At 44.9% G+C, this 21856-nt stretch overlaps 3 pseudogenes; all 3 read right to left on the minus strand.

The window, feature by feature from the left end:
- Positions 1-1098: 1098 nt before the first annotated feature.
- On the minus strand, positions 1099-1217 carry LOC143932667 (5S ribosomal RNA; annotated as a pseudogene).
- A 108-nt stretch (positions 1218-1325) lies between these two features.
- Positions 1326-1444, minus strand: LOC143931295 (5S ribosomal RNA; annotated as a pseudogene).
- A 108-nt stretch (positions 1445-1552) lies between these two features.
- LOC143932335 (5S ribosomal RNA) lies at positions 1553-1671 on the minus strand (annotated as a pseudogene).
- Positions 1672-21856: the final 20185 nt, after the last annotated feature.

The following is a 21856-nucleotide window of genomic DNA, read 5'->3' on the forward strand; positions in this document are numbered from 1 at the left end:
CAGCCCACCATGTTCTCCACCCCTGTTCTTTTTGGCCCCCCCAGTACTCTCAAGTTCCCCCCAGCACTCTCTGCTTCCCACCCCTGTGATCTCCACTACCCCCTGCTCTTTTCCCCCACCCATGTGTTCTCCAACCCCGCCAATACTCTCTGCTCCCCCTTCTCTCCATCTCCCACCCAGTACTCTCCACTTCCCCAGGACCAGAGGACAGGTTGACTGGGACCGGAAAATGGGGACGGCTGAAGGTGCAGGTGGCCAGGGACCACTCCATCTCACAGCAAACAGATCCTCTGGAAGGAGCACTGTCCCCATCCAAAACGAGAACAGACCCTGCCTGCTGCTGGCCGTCATGGATATCCTGCTGGCATGCAAGGTACCGTACCGAGCATCAACAACACACCTTCCCACAGACAGGGACTGCAGACTGGGACATGGGGCACAGGAGGGGCTGCATTCATGGGCTCAATAAGGCTGCATTCATGGGCACAGTAAAACTGCATTTGATGGGCACAGCGAGTCTGCAATAATGGGCACAGTGAGGCTGCAATGGTGGGCACGGTGAGGCCGCATTTGTGGGCACAGTGAGACTGCATTCACAGGCAGAGTAAAGCTGCATTTGGTGAGCACCCGTCCTCTTTACCTTAGTGTATTCTTTCTGTGGAAGGTGGCCCCCCCCCATGTTCTGAGTTCCTGGGGTCCCCCTTGATGATTGTCCACTTACCACTTTTAACTGGAATTTGCATATATATATATATATATATATATATATCCCTATGTGACTTCATATCTATATATAATACACTCTTCATCAAATGTTCTTTAAAATGTATGGCTTTCCCTTTCATGAACAAGAAAATAATGAAGTTATGCTGGTTTTAATTCCCAGTCCAGCCCTGGCGGTCTCCCATCCGGGTACTAACCAGGCCCGACCCTGCTTAGCATCTGAGATCAGACAAGATCGGGCACATTCAGGGTGATGTGGCCATAGGCAATCTTGCTAGCCACTCTCAACCCTCTTGACAAACGCCAAGATGGTCACCCCGGCAAACAAGCAAAAAAATAAAACATGTCGTCGACGCCACCAACATATTAAAAAAAAGCCTACAGCACCTGGTATTTCCAAGCGGTCTCCCATCCAGGTACAAACCCAACCCAAACCTGCTTAGCAGCCGAGATCAGACAAGATCAGGTGCATTCAGGGTGATGTGACCGTAGGCGATCTTGCTGGTCACTCTCAACCCTCTTGACAAACGCCAAGATGGTCACCTCGGCAAACAAGCAGAAAAATAAAACAGGTCGTCGACGCCAACAACATATTGAAAAAAAGCCTACGGCACCTGGTATTCCCAGGCGGTCTGCCATCCAGGTACTAACCAGGCCCGACCGTGTTTAGTATCCGAGATCAGACGAGATCATGCGAATTCATGGTGATGTGGCTGTAGGCGATCTTGCTTTCCACTCTCAACCCTCTTGACAAACGCCAAGATGGTCACCTCGGCAAACAAGCAGAAAAATAAAACAGGTCGTCGACGCCAACAACATATTGAAAAAAAGCCTACAGCACCTGGTATTCCCAGGCGGTCTCCCATCCATCTACTAACCAGGCCTGACCCTGCTTGGCATCCAAGATCAGACGAGAATGGGTGCATTCAGGGTGATGTGGCCATAGGCGATCTTGCTGGCCACTCTCAATCCTCTTGACAAACGCCAAGATGGTCACCTCGGAAAACAAGCAGAAAAATAAAACATCAGGTACTAACCAGTGTAGTTCAGAGATACCCAACCTGCCTCTTACTGCTATACCACTTGTACTCCAACATCCCCATTTCTTACCCTTCTAAAATGATGAGACCACACCTTAATTTTGGAGTTTAAATGGCCATAGCAGCCTATTTATTATTCACACCATATAAATAACTCCAATATCAAATATATACCAAAATATCACCTCCGTAACAACTTGTTTAACTCCAGTCTGTTGGTCTTTGACGGCACCCCCGAACTCCAACACATATTCCACTAATACACTGCGGGACCTTTTTCACACGATAGGCCTCCAGCGGATAATCAGCTTGGAGACAACCCCCTTCCCGCAGTGCAACCATTACAGTATTCCAGCTAACCTTTTGCTGGAATACACCGGAGGGGCACATACTACCGATGAGCCCCCCACCCCTTTCCATCACATATGTTTACTGCCACCGTCAAAGACCAACAAAACACCACTACAGCCCGCAAGGATGACACCTTACCCTTAAGGGCTCCCCCACACCCCCCGGGGCCCGCTGGATCCCATCTTGCAGCCCCAGAGCCCAGAAAACAATCCCCACTACCTAGAGGTGTATTCTAACACCCTCAATTACTGGCCCACATTAGTTTCCACCTCTACTTGCCTGATCACCAGGCCCCCCATTCTGAGCCACAACCTCCCCACCACCTGAGTGTTAGACAACTGTACGAAGTCGTAAAATATCTGACTTAACGTCCAAGATCAGCTCCCTGATCATTCGAACCCAAAAGCATTACCCCTTGCATGCATAACCCAGACGGCTGGCGGTTTATCCCGCCGTGCCTAACGTTCCATTTCCCATATCACCTTGCTCCACCTCAACCCCCATACACCTAGCCAGTGAACACATGCCACCCTCTTCTAATTACCCAGCTGTCTGCCAACGGATCTCGCATCTGCTCTCCTGGCCCCACAACAAACATACTGTTAGGACCTGGGCTTGAACCTGGGACCTCTGGTGTGTCTGGCAGTGGCTCTGCTTGCTGAGCCACCTGGAATGCTGGACAGCTCCTTGGACAGCTCCTTGGACAGCTCCTTGGACAGCTCCTTGGACAGCTCCTTGGACAGCTCCTTGGACAGCTCCTTTAGTGATCATGTCTTGAATCTTGTTTGCCTTGAACCTTGAACCCTTTGCTCCTCCCATGAACTTCCTATATAAGCCATGTCTCTGCACTTCCTCCTTGCCAGAATATTGTGCCTTTACCAGCCAATATCTTGCTTCTATCTCTCCTGCTGCCGACCGTATCCTTGCTACCTTTCGTTACCAACATTTGGCTTGCTTCTGGACTACGCTTCTGCTGAATCCCAACCTGCAACTATTGGTTACCGACTTTTGGCTTGTTTCTCAACTACGCTTCTGCTTGATCTCTACCTGCTATATCTGCTACCAGACCCCCGGCTTGCTCACCTCCTGGTGGGGCTATCCTGAGGACCGCGACCTGGCACTAACACGCAGCCAAGCCCATCTCCACCTTTGGGAGCTCTGGTGAATACCGGTTAGTGCTTAGACCCCGCACCTCAGGTGAACCCGTGCCATCAGCCAGGGTGACCTGTGTGAATATCTGCTCTGCTGCTATAGCTATTGGTCTCTGAGCCTGACTCCAGATCGTGACAGAATATTCTGGCCAAAAACATGGAGGCCGTTGTAGCAGCTGCCGTGGCTCCTCTCAGGGTTCAAATCGCTGAGTTACAGGCATTTGGTGTTGACTACCAGGAAAAATTTTCAGAGTTACAAATTGAAATGAAAGGTCTACAAGAGGAAATCCTTGATCTACACAAACAATTGCGGGATTTTCATGCCCGAGATACTGCTGCCATAGAAACTAATGCACGAATGCCCCTACCACTCAAGTTTAGCGGAGACCGCCGCCATTATAGAGGATTCCTTAATCAATGTCGTATATATTTTCAGATGCAACCTGCTGCATTCACTTTTGACAGGAAAAAGGTGCTGTTTATTATCAACCTCCTGACTGAGGAAGCCTTAGCCTGGGCCTCCCCTTATGTGGAGAAAGATGATGTCATCCTGGATAATTTTGATTCTTTTGTGACTGCGATGAACCAAGTTTTCGATGATCCTAACCGCTGTGCTACTGCTGAGGCAAAATTGCACAATTTACGTCAGGGAAGACGCTCTGTTGCAGAGTACACAACTGAATTCCGACGTTGGATCTCAGATACCAATTGGAATCCAGCAGCTCAGAAGAGTCAGTTCCGTCAAGGACTCTCGGAACAAGTAAAAGATGAGCTTGTCAGAGTAGAAAGTCCTGATGACCTTGAAGCTTTTATTAAATTATGTATTCGAATTGATCAGAGACTTACTGAAAGGAGAAAGGAGAGACTGGGAATCCTAGGCAGTAATGGTGGCATGCGTTTTTCTACTACTCAGTATCCTCCTAAGGTTCCAAGAGTTTTTCCTGATTCTGACACTCCTGAACCTATGCAGGTGGATGCTATTAAAAGATCTATTACTACTCAGGAGAAAGAAAGACGACGTTCAGAAAACTTATGTCTTTATTGTGGAGACTCTGGACATTACGCAGTTAATTGTCCCAATAAATTTAAAAGAACAATTGCAGCAATGGATGTTACAGTATCTGAACAAATAAACTCAATTTCTCAGTCCATCTCTCCTTTGATTCAGGAAGCAAATAAAGTTAATTCTTTATCAACTCATTTTGTCATCCCTATAAAGCTTATTGTTGAAAGCAATGAAATACCTTGCTCTGCTATGCTGGACTCAGGGGCTGGGGGAAACTTCATCGACATCGAATTTGCCCAAAGTAATAACATTCAAATAAGAAATAAACTTGCCCCAATTGATATGGAAACTGTGGATGGCTCACCTTTGACTTCAGGCCCTGTTACCCACGAGACAATCCCACTTAAACTCCTAATTGAAACTGACCATCAGGAGACTATCAGCTTTGAGCTGATTACATCACCCAAGTTCCCTATTATCCTGGGCATTCCTTGGTTCTCTATCCATAATCCCTCCATCAACTGGGAGACACGTTCTTTAAGCTTTACATCTGACCATTGCAAGAAACATTGCAAAGAATCTTATCAAATAAGCCCTCCACCAACCCAAGATTTACAAGCAGTTTTGGCAACTATCCAGTCATATGACAAGCTACCTCCACAATATCTTGAGTTTCGGGACGTTTGTGATAAAAAGAACGCAGATCAGCTGCCTCCTCATCGCTCTTATGATTGTCCCATTGAATTGCTTCCAGGGGCAGAAATACCATTTGGTCGCCTTTATTCTTTATCGGAACCTGAACTGAAAGTGCTCAGGGAGTGGATTAATGAGAATCTTGAGAAGGGTTTTATCAGACACTCAACCTCTCCTGCTGGCGCAGCCTTATTTTTCGTGACGAAAAAGGACTCCACCCTGCGTCCGTGTATTGACTACAGAGATTTAAATAAGATCACAATTAAGAATCGCTATCCACTCCCACTGATTCCAGAAATGCTTGAGAGACTCCGCTCTGCCAAGCTCTTTACCAAATTAGATTTACGGGGGGCATACAACCTTGTCCGCATTCGTTCCGGTGATGAATGGAAAACTGCTTTCAGAACCAGATATGGACATTTTGAGTCTTTGGTCATGCCCTTTGGGCTTTGCAATTCTCCTGCAACCTTTCAACATTTTTTATTAATGATGCTTTTCGAGATTTGCTTGATCAGTTTGTAATAGCATATTTGGATGACATTCTCATTTTCTCTGATACTTTGGAAGAACACCGCAAGCATGTCTGTATTGTTTTCGAGAGATTAAGGCGAAATCAACTTTTACATAAAATTAGAGAAATGCGAGTTTGAACAAACTCAGATCCAGTTCTTGGGATACATAATCTCTTCTGAAGGGGTAAGCATGGATCCCGATAAGATCAAAGCTGTGGTGGATTGGCCCGCTCCTAAGAATGTTAAAGAGATACAGCGATTTGTTGGATTTGCCAACTTTTACAGAAGATTTATAAGGAATTTCTCTAGGGTAATTGCTCCAATCACAAAAATGTAATAAAGTATACAATAAAAATAATAAAAACACGCAAACACTTACTATACTAACACAAATATCACTTAATACCTTCCAATCTACTTCCTTATCCTACCCAATCCATTACCACTCATTCGCCCTAAAATTTACACCCACATATACTCCAACCCACCCCTTTGACACCTCTTATCCCCTAATTATTGACTATACTAGTCTATCTTACCCTAGGTAAGGTCCCTATTGAGGGGGTATCTGATACTGCTGATCTACGGTAACTTTACTACCATTCGGCCGTTACATGCTATTTTTCTATTCCTATTCGAATTATTCTCCTTTTCTATATACATCTATTTGCCTTATCATTTATTTATACATCTTCCATCTTACCATCAAGCTTTGAGCTATTTTTTCCCCTTCCAACTATAATGAGGAGACCATAGGAAAATAAACCAGGGGAGAGAGAGGGATATGGTGGAGAGTAGTGAAGAGGGGGAGAGAAAAAAAAAATATATATATATTAAAAAAAAAAATCAAAAAAAAAAAAGGGGAGGGGGTAATATTACACACCAATTACTAAGTGTTTAATTAAGGTTAGATATACCACTACATATCTAACATATCCAAACTATATATTAACCTCCCATATCAATAGTGTTTTATTAACCCTAAATTAACATAACCAACCCCAATGTGTATATTTAATAATCTTGTTAACAAATTCATTATTACTATTAAGGCCTGTGACATATCAAATATAATACATCCATACAATTTAGTGACTCTTTCTTGCCTTTTCGACTTACTTCCTTTTACCCATTACCATTATACCCCCCTACATCCCCTCCCTCCCAACACCTATCCTCACCACCCCTTCCACCCTTTACCCACCTATATCCAACCCCCCCCCCCCCCAATCCACTCCCCCTCCCCTCCACCTCAGCCCCCATTTCCCTCCTATCTCCTTCTAATAAAATCCTTAGGCCAGTCTAGTATTTTCACTTCTGGAAGCTGAAATTTCTTCTGAAAGTCCTCTAAATCAGCCATTTCTCTAAATATTACAGTCTGTCCTTCATGCTGAACCTGTAGCTGAAAGGGAAATTTCCATCTATATTGCTTATTTTTAATCCTTAACTGCTCCAATAATGGTTTCAGAGCCCTTCTTTTATCCAATGTTAATTTAGATAAGTCCTGAAACTTGAGGTTAATGTCCTTAGGAGGATTATTAAGAAGTGGGTCATTCTCATACCCCTCCTTGAGAAGATTAAGAAATGTCTTTGAACTCATGGCCCCTAGAAAGTTCTTTTGAGGCAGGATTGTACATTCAGAGGTGCTTTCCTGGAGAGGCCCAGACAACATCCGTGATAGGGCATCAGCCTTACCATTCCTTGACCCAGGGCGGTATGAAATAACAAAATTAAACCTGGAAAAGAAAAGGGTCCAACGTGCTTGTCTAGATGACAACCTTTTAGCAGACCTAATAAATTCTAAATTTTTATGATCGGTGAGAACGGTTACAGGGTGCTTAGCTCCTTCCAACAGATGCCTCCACTCAGAAAAAGCTTCCTTAATTGCCAGCAGCTCCTTGTTTCCAATGTCATAATTCATCTCGGCTGAAGACATCAGTCGAGAGAAATAAGCACAAGGATGAAGCTGCATTTTTTCTCCCATTCGCTGAGAAAGGATAGCTCCCACAGCAGAATTAGAAGCATCAACTTCTACGATGAAAGGTAGTTCTGGATCTGGATGTACCAGTATTGGTGCAGAAGTGAAGAGAGTTTTCAGTTTACTAAATTATACAGGTTTTATATAGTGCAAACATGAGGGCAGACATCACATTTACATTACAATTTGGTACAAGAGGAATCAGAGGGCCCTGCTCGCTAGAGCTCGCAATCTAAAAATATACATACACCCCCTCCCCCACCATACACCCCCCCACCATACATTATACATACACCCCCCTCCCCCCACCATACACTATACACACACCCCTCTGCCCTACTGACACCGCCCTCCTGCCCTACTGACACCGTCCTCCTGCCCTACTGACACCGTCCTCCTGCTCTGCTGACACCGTCCTCCTGCTCTGCTGACACCGTCCTCCTGCTCTGCTGACACCGTCCTCCTGCTCTGCTGACACCGTCCTCCTGCTCTGCTGACACCGTCCTCTGCCCTACTGACACCGTCCACTGACCTACTGACACCGTCCTCTGGTCTACTGACACCTTTTACTGCCCTACTGACACCGTTTACTGCTCTACTGACACCGTCCTCTGCCCTACTGACACCGTCCTCTGCCCTACTGACACCGTCCTCTGCCCTACTGACACCGTCCACTGCCCTACTGACACCATTTACTGCCCTACTGGCACCATTTACTGCTCTACTGACACCATTTACACACACCCCTCCCCCCACCATACACTATGCAAACACCCCCCCTCCATACACTATCCATATATACAGTCCCCCCATATATACTGTTCTCCACTCCCCAGACAGCATCCATATATACAGTTCTCACCGGGTGACACCGTCCTCTGCCCTACTGACACCGTCCACTGTCCTATTGACACCATTTACTGCTCTACTGACACCATCCTCTGGTCTACTGAGACAGTTTACTGCTCTACTGACACAGTTTACTGCTCTACTGACACTGTCCACTGCTCTACTGACACCGTCCACTGCTCTACTGACACCGTCCTCTGGTCTACTGACACCACTTACTGCCCTACTGAAACCGTTTACTGCTCTACTGACACCGTCCACTGCTCTACTGCCACCATCCACTGCTCTACTGACACCATCCACTGCTCTACTGACACCATCCACTGCTCTACTGACACCGTCCACTGCCCTACTGACACCATGTACTGCTCTACTGACACCATTTACTGCTCTACTGACACCATTTACTTCTCTACTGACACGGTCCACTGCTCTACTGACACTGTCCACTGCTCTACTGACACTGTCCACTGCTCTACTGACACCGTCCACTGCTCTACTGACACCATTTACTGCTCTACTGACACCATTTACTGCTCCACTGCTCTACTGACTCCGTCCACTGCTCTACTGACACCATTTACTGCCTTACTGACATTGTCTACTGCCTGCCCTACTGACACTGTCCACTGCCCTACTGACACTGTCCACTGCTCTACACCATCCACTGCTCTATTGACACCATCCACTGCTCTATTGACACCGTCCACTGCTCTACTGACACCGTCAACTGCTCTACTGACACTGTCCACTTCTCTACTGACACCATTTACTGCTCTACTGACACCGTCCTCTGGTCTACTGACACCATTTACTGCCCTACTGACACCATTTACTGCTCTACTGACACCGTCCACTGCTCTACTGACACCATTTACTTCTCTACTGACACCGTCCTCTGCTCTACTGACACCATTTACTGCTCTACTGACACCATTTACTTCTCTACTGACACCGTCCACTGCTCTATTGACACCGTCCACTGCTCTACTGACACCGTCCTCTGTTCTACTGACACCATTTACTGCTCCACTGACACCATTTACTGCTCCACTGCTCTACTGACACCGTCCACTGCTCTACTGACACCATTTACTGCCCTACTGACACCGTCCACTGCTCTACTGACACCATTTACTGCCTTACTGACATTGTCTACTGCCTGCCCTACTGACACTGTCCACTGCCCTACTGACATTGTCCAATGCTCTACTGACACCGTCCACTGCTCTACTGACACCATTTACTTCTCTACTGACACCGTCCTCTGCTCTACTGACACCATTTACTGCTCTATTGACACCGTCCACTGCTCTATTGACACCGTCCACTGCTCTACTGACACCATTTACTGCCCTACTGACACTGTCTACTGCCTGCCCTACTGATTGTCTACTGCCTGCCCTACTGACACCGTCCGCTGCTCTACTGACACCATCTGCTGCCCTACTGACACCATTTACTGCCCTACTGACACAATTTACTGCTCTACTGACACTGTCTACTGCCTGCCCTACTGACACCGTCCGCTGCTCTACTGACACCGTCCACTGCTCTACTGGCACCGTCCACTTCTCTATTGACACCGTCCACTGCTCTACTGACACCATTTACTGCCCTACTGACACTGTCTACTGCCTGCCCTACTGACACTGTCCGCTGCTCTACTCACACTGTCCGCTGCTCTACTGACAGTGTCCGCTGCTCTACTGACAGTGTCCGCTGCTCTACTGACAGTGTCCGCTGCTCTACTGACACCGTCCGCTGCTCTACTGACACCCTTTATTGCCCTACTGACACTGTCTACTGCCTGCCCTACTGACACTCTCCGCTGCTCTACTGACACCGTCCACTGCTCTACTGACACCGTCCACTGCTCTACTGACACTGTCTACTGCCCCTTCTGACACCATCCACTGCTTTACTGACACTGTCTACTGCCTGCCCTACTGACACTGTCTACTGCCTGCCCTACTGACACTGTCCACTGCCCTACTGACACCATTTACTGCTCTATTGACACCGTCCACTGCCCTACTGACACCGTCCTCTGCTCTACTGGCTGACAGTGTCCACTTTTAAGGTAGGCTATTTTCACTGACATTTCTTTTATTAATCGAATCATATTTTATGGGTACACTAAATGCTTTTGTTTTATTTAATCATGCCCCTTTAAGTCCCCCCACTTTTAATGCAATTTGGCTATAGCAACTGTTCACTGTAGCACACTTCATTACTACTCTTTTTGGGTAACCCAAGGTATTTTACAATCCTATAGCGTGTACTACAAAAAAATTGCCATGCGCCGTGAAAATGTTCAGGTTTGGCTTGAAGAAAAGGTGGCAACCCTAGATTGAAGTAGTACAGGAACTTTTACCCTTGGCTTTAACCTTTCCCTTCACCTTTCATATATTTCTTATTACCTTTTACTCTATATAACTCCCCCTCTATCCCAATAATCAGGCCACACAGGAGTTTTGGAGGATAAATGGCCATAGCAGCCTTTATTAACAACTCTTCAAACCAATAACTTAAATAACTTTATTAAATATATATATATAACCACTGTTTAGTAACGGCAATTTGAAAGAACTCCCAGTCAGTTGGTCTTTGACGGTACCACGTTCCACCTTTTAAACATAACATTCTCCACCATTACACTGTGGGACCACATTTACCATACCAGGCCTCCGGCCGTTTATCAGCCCGGAGACAACCACCTTTCCCGCAGTGCCACCAAATCCCGTATTCCAGCCTACCCTTCCGCTGGGATACACCAAAAGGGGGCCCATATCGCTATGAGCTCCCCCCCACATTTCCATCATCTGTTTTCTTTTGCCCCAGCAAAGACCAAAAGACACCACCGCTACAGCTGCTATGATGACCCTCATCACCGAAACCTGCAAGAAAAAGCAAAACACAGACAACAAGAATGACAACAAACACATAAATACCAGCATTCCCCACAAAAACAAAATCTAGTGCCATCCACTCCAGTGCCATCCACCCCAGTGCTACCTGCCCCCAGTGCCATCTGTTGTCAGTGCTATCTGTCCCCAGTGCCACCTGTTGTCAGTGCCATTTGTCCCCAGTGCCATCTGTCATCAGTGCCATCTGTCATCAGTGCCACGTGTCATCAGTGCCACATAGTGCCATCTGTCATCAGTGCCACATATTAGTGCCATCTGTCATCAGTGCCACGTATCAGTGCCATTTGTCATCAGTGCCACCTGTCAGTGTCACGTGCCATCTGTTGTCAGTGTCACGTGTCATCAATGCCACTTATCAGTGCCATCTGTCATCAGTGTCACGCGTCATCGGTGCCACGTATTAGTGCCATCTGTCATAGGTGGCACGTATTAGTGCCACGTATTGGTGCCATCTGTCATCAGTGCCACGTATTAGTGCCACGTGTCTTCAGTGCCACATATTAGTGCCATCTGTCATCAGTGCCACATATTAGTGCCATCTGTCATCAGTGCCATATATCAGTGCCATCTGTCATCAGTGCCACGTGTCATCAGTGGCACGTATAAGTGTCATCATTGCCACGTATCAGTGCCATCTGTCATCAGTGTTACGTGTCATTGTCCTGGTGCTCCAGGGCCTTCAAAAGTGTAATAAGTAGTCAACAAGTTAGATGTGTAATTTATGCTCCTAGAACACCTGATGGCGCTCCCTGCATGTTGGGCCTCTCTATGTGGCCAGGCTGTGAAAAAGTCCCACACATGTGGTATTGTAATACTCAGGAGGAGTAGCAGAATTTTTTGGGGGGTGTCATTTGTGGTATACACATGCCATGTGAGAGAAATAACCTATTACAATGACAATTTTGTGGAGAAAAATTTAAAAAATTAAAAATCTTAATTTTGCAAAGAATTGTGGGAAAAAAATGACAACATCAAAAAGCTCACTATGCCTCTTACTAAATACCTTGGGATGTCTACTTTCCAAAAAGGGGTCATTTGGGGGGTATTTGTACTTCCCTGGCTTGTTCGGGTCACAAGAAGCGAGATAGGCCACCAGTACATCAGATGTGATCAATTTTGCACGATTCGCACCACAGCTTGTAGACTCTCTAACTTTCACAAAGACCAAATAATATCCACTAATTTGGGTTATTTTTTTACCAAAGATATGTAGCAGTATAAATTGTGGCCAAAATTTATGAAGAAAAATTAATGATTTGCATAATTCTGTCACAGAAACAAAGAAATATGCGTTTTTTTTCAAAATTTTCGGTCTTTTTTCATTTATAGCGCAAAAAATAAAAACCCCAGAGATGATCAAATACCACCAAAAGAAAGCTCTATTTGTGGGGAAAAAAAGGACAAAAAATTCATTTGGGTACAGTGTTGCATGACTGAGTAATTGTCACTCAAAATGTGAGAGCACCGAAAGCTGAAAATTGGTTTTGGCAGGAAGGGTGTTTAAGTGCACAGTAAGCAAGTGGTTAATGTTAGGTGCATTTCACACATGACATGTCCATTTTGACAGACTGCTAGCTCAGCAATGATCACTCTGTTTATGCGTTGCATTTAAAAATGGAAAGGTAGAAAAAGTAAAACTCAATGGGCAGGGGCATTTTGAAAGCGCTAAATACAGTGCTTCCAAGCCGCACAAAAAATACTGCTTGGAGGAATTTTTCTAACATCCCGCAAGTGCACTGCCCCAGTGTGAAAGCACACAATGCACAGAATGGGAGGCAGTTTCCAGGCACTTTTTAGAGGCCATTTCTAGTGCTAAAATGTCTGAAAACTGCCTCAGTGTGAAAGGGGTCTTAAGGAGATTGTATAGTGTATGACCACCCTAAATGTGCATAACAAGACAGAAAAACTAGGTCTATGCAATGCGTTTTTTGTTATGGTTGAAGTCAAGATCTCAAATAGGATACAAGTCCCTGGCATATTCCCTAATCTGTAGTGTCTTAAAGTGGTTGTATACTCATTTTTTTAACTTTTACCTACAGGAAAGCCTATAATAAGGCTTACCTGTAGGTAAAAAAAATATCTCCTAAACCTGTACGGTTTAGGACATATTCCCCTCGGTATGCGCCGCTGACTGCAGCGGCGCATGCGCACAAGGGGATTCTCGGTCTTCTCGGTCTGAAAATCCGGCAGTGGCCGACCAGCCGGAATGAAATCTCCCGCGCACATGCGCGGGAGTGACGACATTGCGACTCCGGCCACTCACAGCGCCGGAGCCGCGATACCCGGAAGAAACACAGAGGGAGCATGTCAGCTCCCTCGGCGTGGATCGGGCCAGATGTCGGGGCCTCGTTCTAAGGTAAGAATTTCATAATGAGCTAGTATGCGGTGCATACTAGCTCATTATGCCTTTTGATTTGCAGGTGTTAAAAAAAAAATAGCGGGTTTACTACCGCTTTAATACAGTAAACATAAGGAACACAGCAAATCAATTTCCCTCATGCTTCATTCACAAATAGAACATAATCGCCAACTTACAGTAAACTGAAAGATACACTTGGGTATCTGCACCTCAAAATAAGCCTCTCTATCACCTGGACTGTTATTGACAAGAGACACTAAAATCTTTTGCATTTTCAGCTGGCCATACAAGAGACAATCTGATTGGACAGAGGTTGTGCTTTAGAGTTAGCCTGGCTGTACATGTGCTTGTTTAGCAGGAATGGCTGAATTTTGATCCATGTACAGGCTGGCTGGTTGTACAGAAGTTGATCTATTGGATGACTTGTGTACAACCAGACAATTTTCCCCAATGATCAGTGTGGCTATAGCTGACAACACTAGTAATTTGAAAACAGCCCACTGTCATACTGCAATGCCACAGTAGGAAAGATTACCCCATCCAAAGAGAAATGTGTGAATGGGGGGGGGGATCCGCTTTTCCCTCCTTCAACCTGCATGTTAAAGTAAAAAAAAAAAAAAAAACCCTAAAAACCACCATGTGTATGGCTTGAATAAAACTATGCGAAAGAACACAAATGGACAGTCACTTGCACCGTATAGTTTCTGGTAGTTCTAAAGAAGGTTGTAAAATCACATTGTACAGTGTATGGCGAGCTTAAGGCTGGGTTCACACCGCTGCGGGGGGAGAACCGGATGTGATTCGCACAGCAAATCACATCCGATCTCCGTAGCGCTGCGAGTTCAGTCATACAGATAGTATGGCTGAACTCGCAGCGGTCCCGCAGCAAACTCGCACGGGACCCTTTTTTGGGTCCGCAACGGAATCGGATTGCATGGGGGTTCACACCATGCGATCCGATTCCTGTGCGAGTCGGCAGATCGCACTGCGATATGCCGACGGATCTGGGGGTGTCATTAACATAACATTGACACCCCCAGCCGTCCGCATAGGGCAGTGTGAACTGCCGGCGGGAGGTATGCGATGCGGGAAAACGCCGCGGATTCGCGGCGTTCCCGCATCGCAGCAATGTGAACCTAGCCTAAATGTGCTTACAATACAGAAAAACTACAGAATGCAAGATGTTTGCATTACATATCACATACTACACAATATAGAGTATACAGCAGTATGCTCTACCCTTGCATTCTAAGTATATAACATTGAAAAATAAAAAAGGAAGAAGAAACCCTGCAAACCAACTTTCCAGATAAATCCCTCATTCACCAATAGACAGCATCACGCAAGTTTACAAAAGCGGCAAACTGCACTTCAAAAATAAGCCCACATGTCACCTCTCTAGTGACTGACAAACTTCACAACATGAAAGTGGTGTACATACCTGAATGTGACTTGATATTCACTTCTTCCAACACACTGGATGATCTGGTCACAGACTCTGATAAATTCAATCCACTCTAGATAAAATCCAAAATGCAAAGGAAGAAACAGCACAGAGTCACCTGGGTTTAAAAGTCCAAAACATGTCCTGTTTGGAGGATACAACATTGTAACAAGTTAGGGTTCACTGTCTGGTCACAAGCAAAGGCCAGTGCTCCAAATTTTAAAAAAATGCTGCCAATCTCTTGTCTGAAAAACTGGCATCCTGGGAGACAGAAGAAAGCTTTTGCAAGCAAAACCTATACATAAAAAAAGGTAAGGGTTTTTCCTTGGATAGTTTTTTCTTCATAAGCCATAAGGCTTGATTCACACCCATGCATTTTTTGTGATTTTTGCATTCTGCAGATTTTCACTACAGCCCACTTAACATGTTTTCATATGGAACACATTCTGTAGTACAAATCTCCAAAATGCACAGGCGTGAATCCAGCCTAAGTGCCCATGCACACTGCAGCTTCTAAATCTGTCCAAGGTCTGATTCACACTTGTGCAGTTTGCAGTTTGCATATTGCAGGTGTATTTAGCATTTTTCAATGCACATCTTTAGACCATTTAAACCATCTAATGTAACCAAAAAACAGAAAATCCCTGGCCCTTTCCAAAAAATGCACAGATGTGAGCTACATCCATAGGAAACCATGTTAAATGGACTGTAGGGTGTTTATGCAAAACTGAAAATGCACAAAAAAAAAAAAAAAGCATAGGTGTGCTTTTTTATGCATTTTACACCAGACTATTGACTATTGGGCCTCATTTAGCTGTGCATATTATGAAGGGCTCCCACCATCCCTGTGCTATGCTCATTATGAGAGGCTCCCACCATCCCTGTGCTATGCTGACTTCCTCCTGGGGCTGCTTACGGTGCAGGTGTCAGTGCTGTATATCACGGTGCTGGTGTCAGTGCTTTATGTCCCGCTGCTGATGTCAGTGCTCACTATCACGGTGCTGGTGTCAGATCACTCTATCACGGTGCAGGTGTCAGTGCTCTATATCACCCTTTCACCCCCTTTTGCCACTGTCACTAAGCGATCATTTTCTGATCGCTGCATTGGTGTTGCTAGGTAGCTAGTTATTTTTTTAGGTTCACCGCCAGGTTTTTATAGCGCTAGGTACCCCGATATACTACCCAATAATGGTTTTAACCCCCTGATTGCCCCTAGTTAACCCTTTCACCCCCTTTTGCCAGTGTCACTAAGCGATCATTTTTCTGATTGCTGCATCAGTGTCGCTAGTGTCGCTAGGTAGCTAGTTTTTTTTTAGGTTCACCGCCAGGTTTTTATAGCGCTAGGTACCTCGATATACTACCCAATAATGGTTTTAACCCCCTGATTGCCCCTAGTTAACCCTTTCACCCCCTTTTGCCAGTGTCACTAAGCGATCGTTTTTCTGATCGCTGCATTAGTGTCACTAGTGTCGTTAGGTAGCTAGTTATTTTTTTAGGTTCACCGCCAGGTTTTTATAGCGTTAGGTACCCCCATATACTACCCAATAAAAATTTGAACCCCCTGATTGCCCCTAGTTAACCCTTTCACCACTGATCACCGTATAAGTGTTACGGGTGACTCTGGTTAGTTTGCTTTTTATAGCATCAGGGCACCCACCATTTATTACCCAATAAAGGTTTAACCCCCTGATCACCCGGCGGGTGATATCAATTAGGTTTTAGAATCAGGGTCTGCGTCGCCTCAGGCAGCGATAGGTTAGTGCTAGTACCGCTAACACCCACATGCAAAGCATAAACCGTGCCACCTATCCATGCCCGTCCGTGCCACCTATCCATGCCAATCCGTGCCACCCATCCATGCCAATTCATGCCAATTTGTGCCACCTATCAGTGTCCATCCGTGTCACCCATCAGTGCCACCTATCAGTGCCACATATCAGTGCCCATCAATGCCACCTCATCAGTGCCACTTCATTGGTGCCACCTCATCAGTGCTGCCTTATCAGTGCCCATCAGTGCCGCCCCACCAGTGCCCATCAGTGAAGGAGAAAGCGTACTTGTTTATAAAGTTTTGAAACTGAAACCAAAAAAAAAATTTCAAAATTTTCTGTCTTATTTTATTTGTTTAGCAAAAAATAAAAACCGCAGAGGTGATCAAATACCACCAAAAGAAAGCTCTATTTGTGGGGAAAAAATGAAAAAAAATCCATTTGGGTACAGTGTAGCATGACCACGCAATTGTCATTGAAATTGCAACAGCGCAGAAAGCTCAAAATTGGTCTGGGCGGGAAGGTGTTTACGTGTCTGGTATTGATGTGGTTAATTTCTTATATTTTATGTATTATTATTTCTATTATTATTTGTCCTTTGCTTACCTTTGTGGATTTTGTAATGGCCTGATATAGTACGATCTAGCAGTGTGAGCACACAAGAGGGGATTCACTCTCAGACTTTTTAGGCCCCTTTCACACATGCGGACGATATGTTCGTATTTCATCCATCCGTTTGCGGATGAAATACAGGCATACATTCACCCCTACATACATTACTGATCCGTCCCGTGTGAAAGGGGCCTTAGAGTATATGGTGGGCTTCAATACGGGGTAAACTTTCATGCACAGCGTTGGATATTATAATTTAATATACCTAATTCTGTGGGAGGGGATACTCTACTGTATGTTTCTAGTTGTGTTTTTTAATATTAGAGGAGATATAATAGGAATATGGCATGACAGGTCCTCTTTACAGTGAGATATGGGGTCAATAAGACCACGCATCTCACCTCTAAGCTGGGAAGCCTGAAAAAAAAAAAGATTCTGGCTTTGATCGTATTGGCGAGTCGGTAGAAGCACCGGAGGGCGGCGGGAGGGGGGGATGTCTATGGCTGGGTATTGCAGGGCATCACCGACTATGGCTGGGTATCTCCGAGTATGGCTGGGTATCTCAGAGTATGGCGTTGCAGAGTATTGCGTTGCAGAGCATTGCAGGGTATTGGCGGGTGTTGCAGAGCATTGCAGGGTATTGGCGGGTGTTGCAGAGTGTTGCAGGGTATTGGCGGATGTTGCAGAGTGTTGCAGGGTATTGGCGGGTGTTGCAGAGCATTGCAGAGTGTTGCAGGGTATTGGCGGGTGTTGCAGAGCATTGCAGAGTGTTGCAGGGTATTGCAGAGTATTGCAGAGTAATGGCAGGGAATTGAGGGGTTAAATTTCGTTGAGCAGCGATGTGGGCACTGCAGATGCAGCCCACAGCGCTGCTGACACCGATCTCTTCCCCCTCCGCTGTACCGATCGGTACAGAGAGGGGGAGGGAGGAACCGGCGTCATAACATGATGCCGGTTTGTTTACAAGTGATAACTCCATCATTTGACGGAGTGATCACGTGGTAAACAGCCATGATGAGCGGCCGTTTACCGTGATCCGTGATGCGGTCACGGATGCTCTCGAGTGCGCGCTCCAGGGGGCGCGTGAAAGCGGAATTCTGGGAGGACATCATATGACGGCCTCCCAGAGTTAAACAACCGCCCTGTAGCCGTCATTCGGCTATGGGCCGGTTGTTAAGTGGTTAAAAAAGTCCATGAATATAGGTTCCCATACAAGAGTTCTTCAACATCAAAACATGAACTGGAGAAAATGCTAGCCAACCTGGCTATGCTTCCATAGTCCTGCTGCTATGCATACCAGTCCCTCAGACCAGCGGCTGTTCAGACTCGCTTAGCCTTGAAGATTGCTGCACCTTGCTGCACAGTAGAGCTGCACAATTATTCGTTCAAAAATTGTGATCTTGATTCAACCCCCCCTCCAGATCTCTATTTCCCTGATTCATTCCCGTAACAAGTGCAGAAAGTTCTCTGCTCACTCAGCTGTCAAAAAAACAGGTAGCTTGCCACATTTTTCACAAAATTGTCAGCGCTGGGAGATAACTATAAACATTGTAACATTTAGTACTTTTAGAGATGAAAGGGATGAACTTTGTGTAAATGAGGTCAGTTTAACCACTTAACCACTTCAGCTCCGGACCAATAAACACCTTAAGGACCAGAGGTCTTTTTGCAATTTCGCACTGCGCTGCTTTAACTGGTAATTGCGCGGTCATGCAATATTGCACCCAAACGAAATTTGCGTCCTTTTCTTCCCACAAATAGAGCTTTCTTTTGATGGTATTTGATTGCCTCTGCGATTTTTTTTTTTTGCGATATAAATGGAAAAAGAGCGAAAATTTTGAAAAAAAAAGATATTTTCTTCTTTTTGTTACAAGAAAAATCGAATAAACTAAATTTTAGTCATACATTGAGGGCAAAATTTATTCAGCCACATGTCTTTAGTAAAAAAAATGTCAATAAGCGTATATTTTTTGGTTTGCGCAAAAGTTATAGCGTCTACAAACTAGAGTACATTTTCTGGAATTTACACAGCTTTTAATTTATGACTGCCGATCTCATTTCTTGAGGTGCTAAAATGGCAGGGCAGTACAAATCCCCCCCAAATGACCCCATTTTGGAAAGTAGACACCCCAAGGAAATTGCTGATGGGTATGTTGAGCCCATTGAATATTTATTTTTTTTGTCCTAAGGGATTGAATAATGACAAAAAAAAAAAAATTTTTTTACAAAAAGTTGTCACTAAATGATATATTGCTCACACATGCCATGGTTATATGTGGAATTGCACCCCAAAATATATTCCGCTACTTCTCCAGAGTATGGGGATACCACATGTGTGGGACTTTTTGGGAGTCTAGTCGCGCACGGCACCCCGAAAACCAATCACCACCTTCAGGATTTCTAAGGGTGCAAATTTTTGATTTAACTCCTCACTACCTATCACAGTTTCGAAGGCCATAAAATGCCAAAATAGCACAAAACCCCCCAAAATGACCCCATTTTGGAAAGTAGACACCCCAAGCTATTTACTGAGAGGCATGTTGAGTCCATGGAATATTTTATATTTTGCCACAAGTTGCGGGAATATTACAAACTTTTTTTTTTTTGCACCAAGTTGTCACTAAATGATATATTGCTCACACATGCTATGGGCATATGTGAAATGACACCCCAAAATACATTCTGCTGCTTCTCCCGAGTACAGGGATACCACATGTGTGGGACTTTTTGGGAGTCTAGTCGCGCACGGCACCCCGAAAACCAATCACCACCTTCAGGATTTCTAAGGGTGCAAATTTTTGATTTAACTCCTCACTACCTATCACAGTTTCGAAGGCCATAAAATGCCAAAATAGCACAAAACCCCCCCAAATGACCCCATTTTGGAAAGTAGACACCCCAAGCTATTTACTGAGAGGCATGTTGAGTCCATGGAATATTTTATATTTTGCCAAAAGTTGCGGGTGTTAGGTGTGACCTCAACAAGTCACCTATTTGTCAGGTTATGTTACCGTTTCCCAATTGTTAGTTAGAGTTCTTATCTAAGCAAAGAGACACGGAGGTACTCAGTATTTCTGCTCAGAAGTCCGTGCTTAACTCTGACTCTGAGGCTTCTTTATTACATCTCTTTTATAGACAGAAAAAGGCAAGCATCAGCAATGTAAAAAAACAACAATTTGCAAAGAAAAGGCAATTCTCCAGGTGTTATCAGCTGATAAGACAATCTTCTGGGCGTAGACTGCTTTTTAGGGCTGATGCGGCCTCTTCTTATGCGTACGTGACTAAAGATGATGAGTCCTTATTTTACTGAGAAGGATAAAGACAGACAAGTATTTAGTAAATCATACTGTCAACCATTTTGTTTCCACATACCTTGATCCTTACATTTCCCCCTTTGACATCACCCCTCCCTCTTGCCCTGGGTCCACCTGAACAAGTTCTAGTCGGCCTATATCCAGAGTACTCTCCCTGACCGCGAGTTGTCAGAGGGGTATACACCCATCCCCCTGGACAGTACCAACATCTAAAATTCAGGAAGAGTGGCTTTTCTGCAAGATGGGTGATGTCAAGGATCTAAATCCACCTATCTTCACAAAAGTTCCATCTTTTCCGCAGCATTTACCTTGGCTTTCTTGCAAAAGCACATGAGCAGTTTAAAGCATGCATAAAAGAAAAATACGAATAAGAGCACCACTATAATTGTCATTGCTGCCTTCTTAACCCAAGAGAATAACCCTGAGAAACTAAAAGTTCCACCAAACGGATCCCAGTCGCGACCAATATTTCGGGCCTTCTCTTGTAAATTCTTTACTTCCGTACGGTGTTGTGCAATGATGTCATAATAGTCAGGTACCTCAATGCTGGTGTTATGTATCCAAGTACAGCACTCATAGTCCTCAGTAGTTTCACAGAGTCCTGTCAGTGCTGCACTCATACTTTCAATTGCTAATTCATGTAACTCTAATTGTTGTCTGATGGCTCTGGTCTCCAGATTTAACTTAGTAATGTCATCAGAGTTTTTCTCCAAAACATCATTAATAATTCCTGTATAGTTATTTAGTCGTTTCATTAAGTCTATACCCCATCCTGTCCAGGACGGGAACCAAGCCCATGCCATGTCCTTCTTCAGGAATATTTCTCTTTTACTACGATACCTGAGGGGATACCTAGGGTGCATGCTAGCTTCTAATAGGTGATCACCTCGTTCATCACCTACTACTCCCATTACTGGTACTAAACTTGCGAGGTAGCACCATCCCTGAGCTCTTCTAGGTATCCAAGTATAACATTTATCCTCACAACAGATATATATATTATTTCCCAGTGCTACTGATCTACTACCGATATTATTTCTATAAAGGGAGGTGTATCCATAAAGAGATAGGTTACTCACTAACCACCTGGTGTTGTTGTCTGAAATATTACCGAGGAACTCAGCT

The sequence above is a fragment of the Lithobates pipiens genome, unplaced genomic scaffold, assembly GCF_037356315.1.
Source record: "Lithobates pipiens isolate NorthernLeopardFrog02 unplaced genomic scaffold, aLitPip1_a1.2 Scaffold_25, whole genome shotgun sequence".
NCBI classification, from domain to species: Eukaryota; Metazoa; Chordata; class Amphibia; order Anura; family Ranidae; genus Lithobates; species Lithobates pipiens.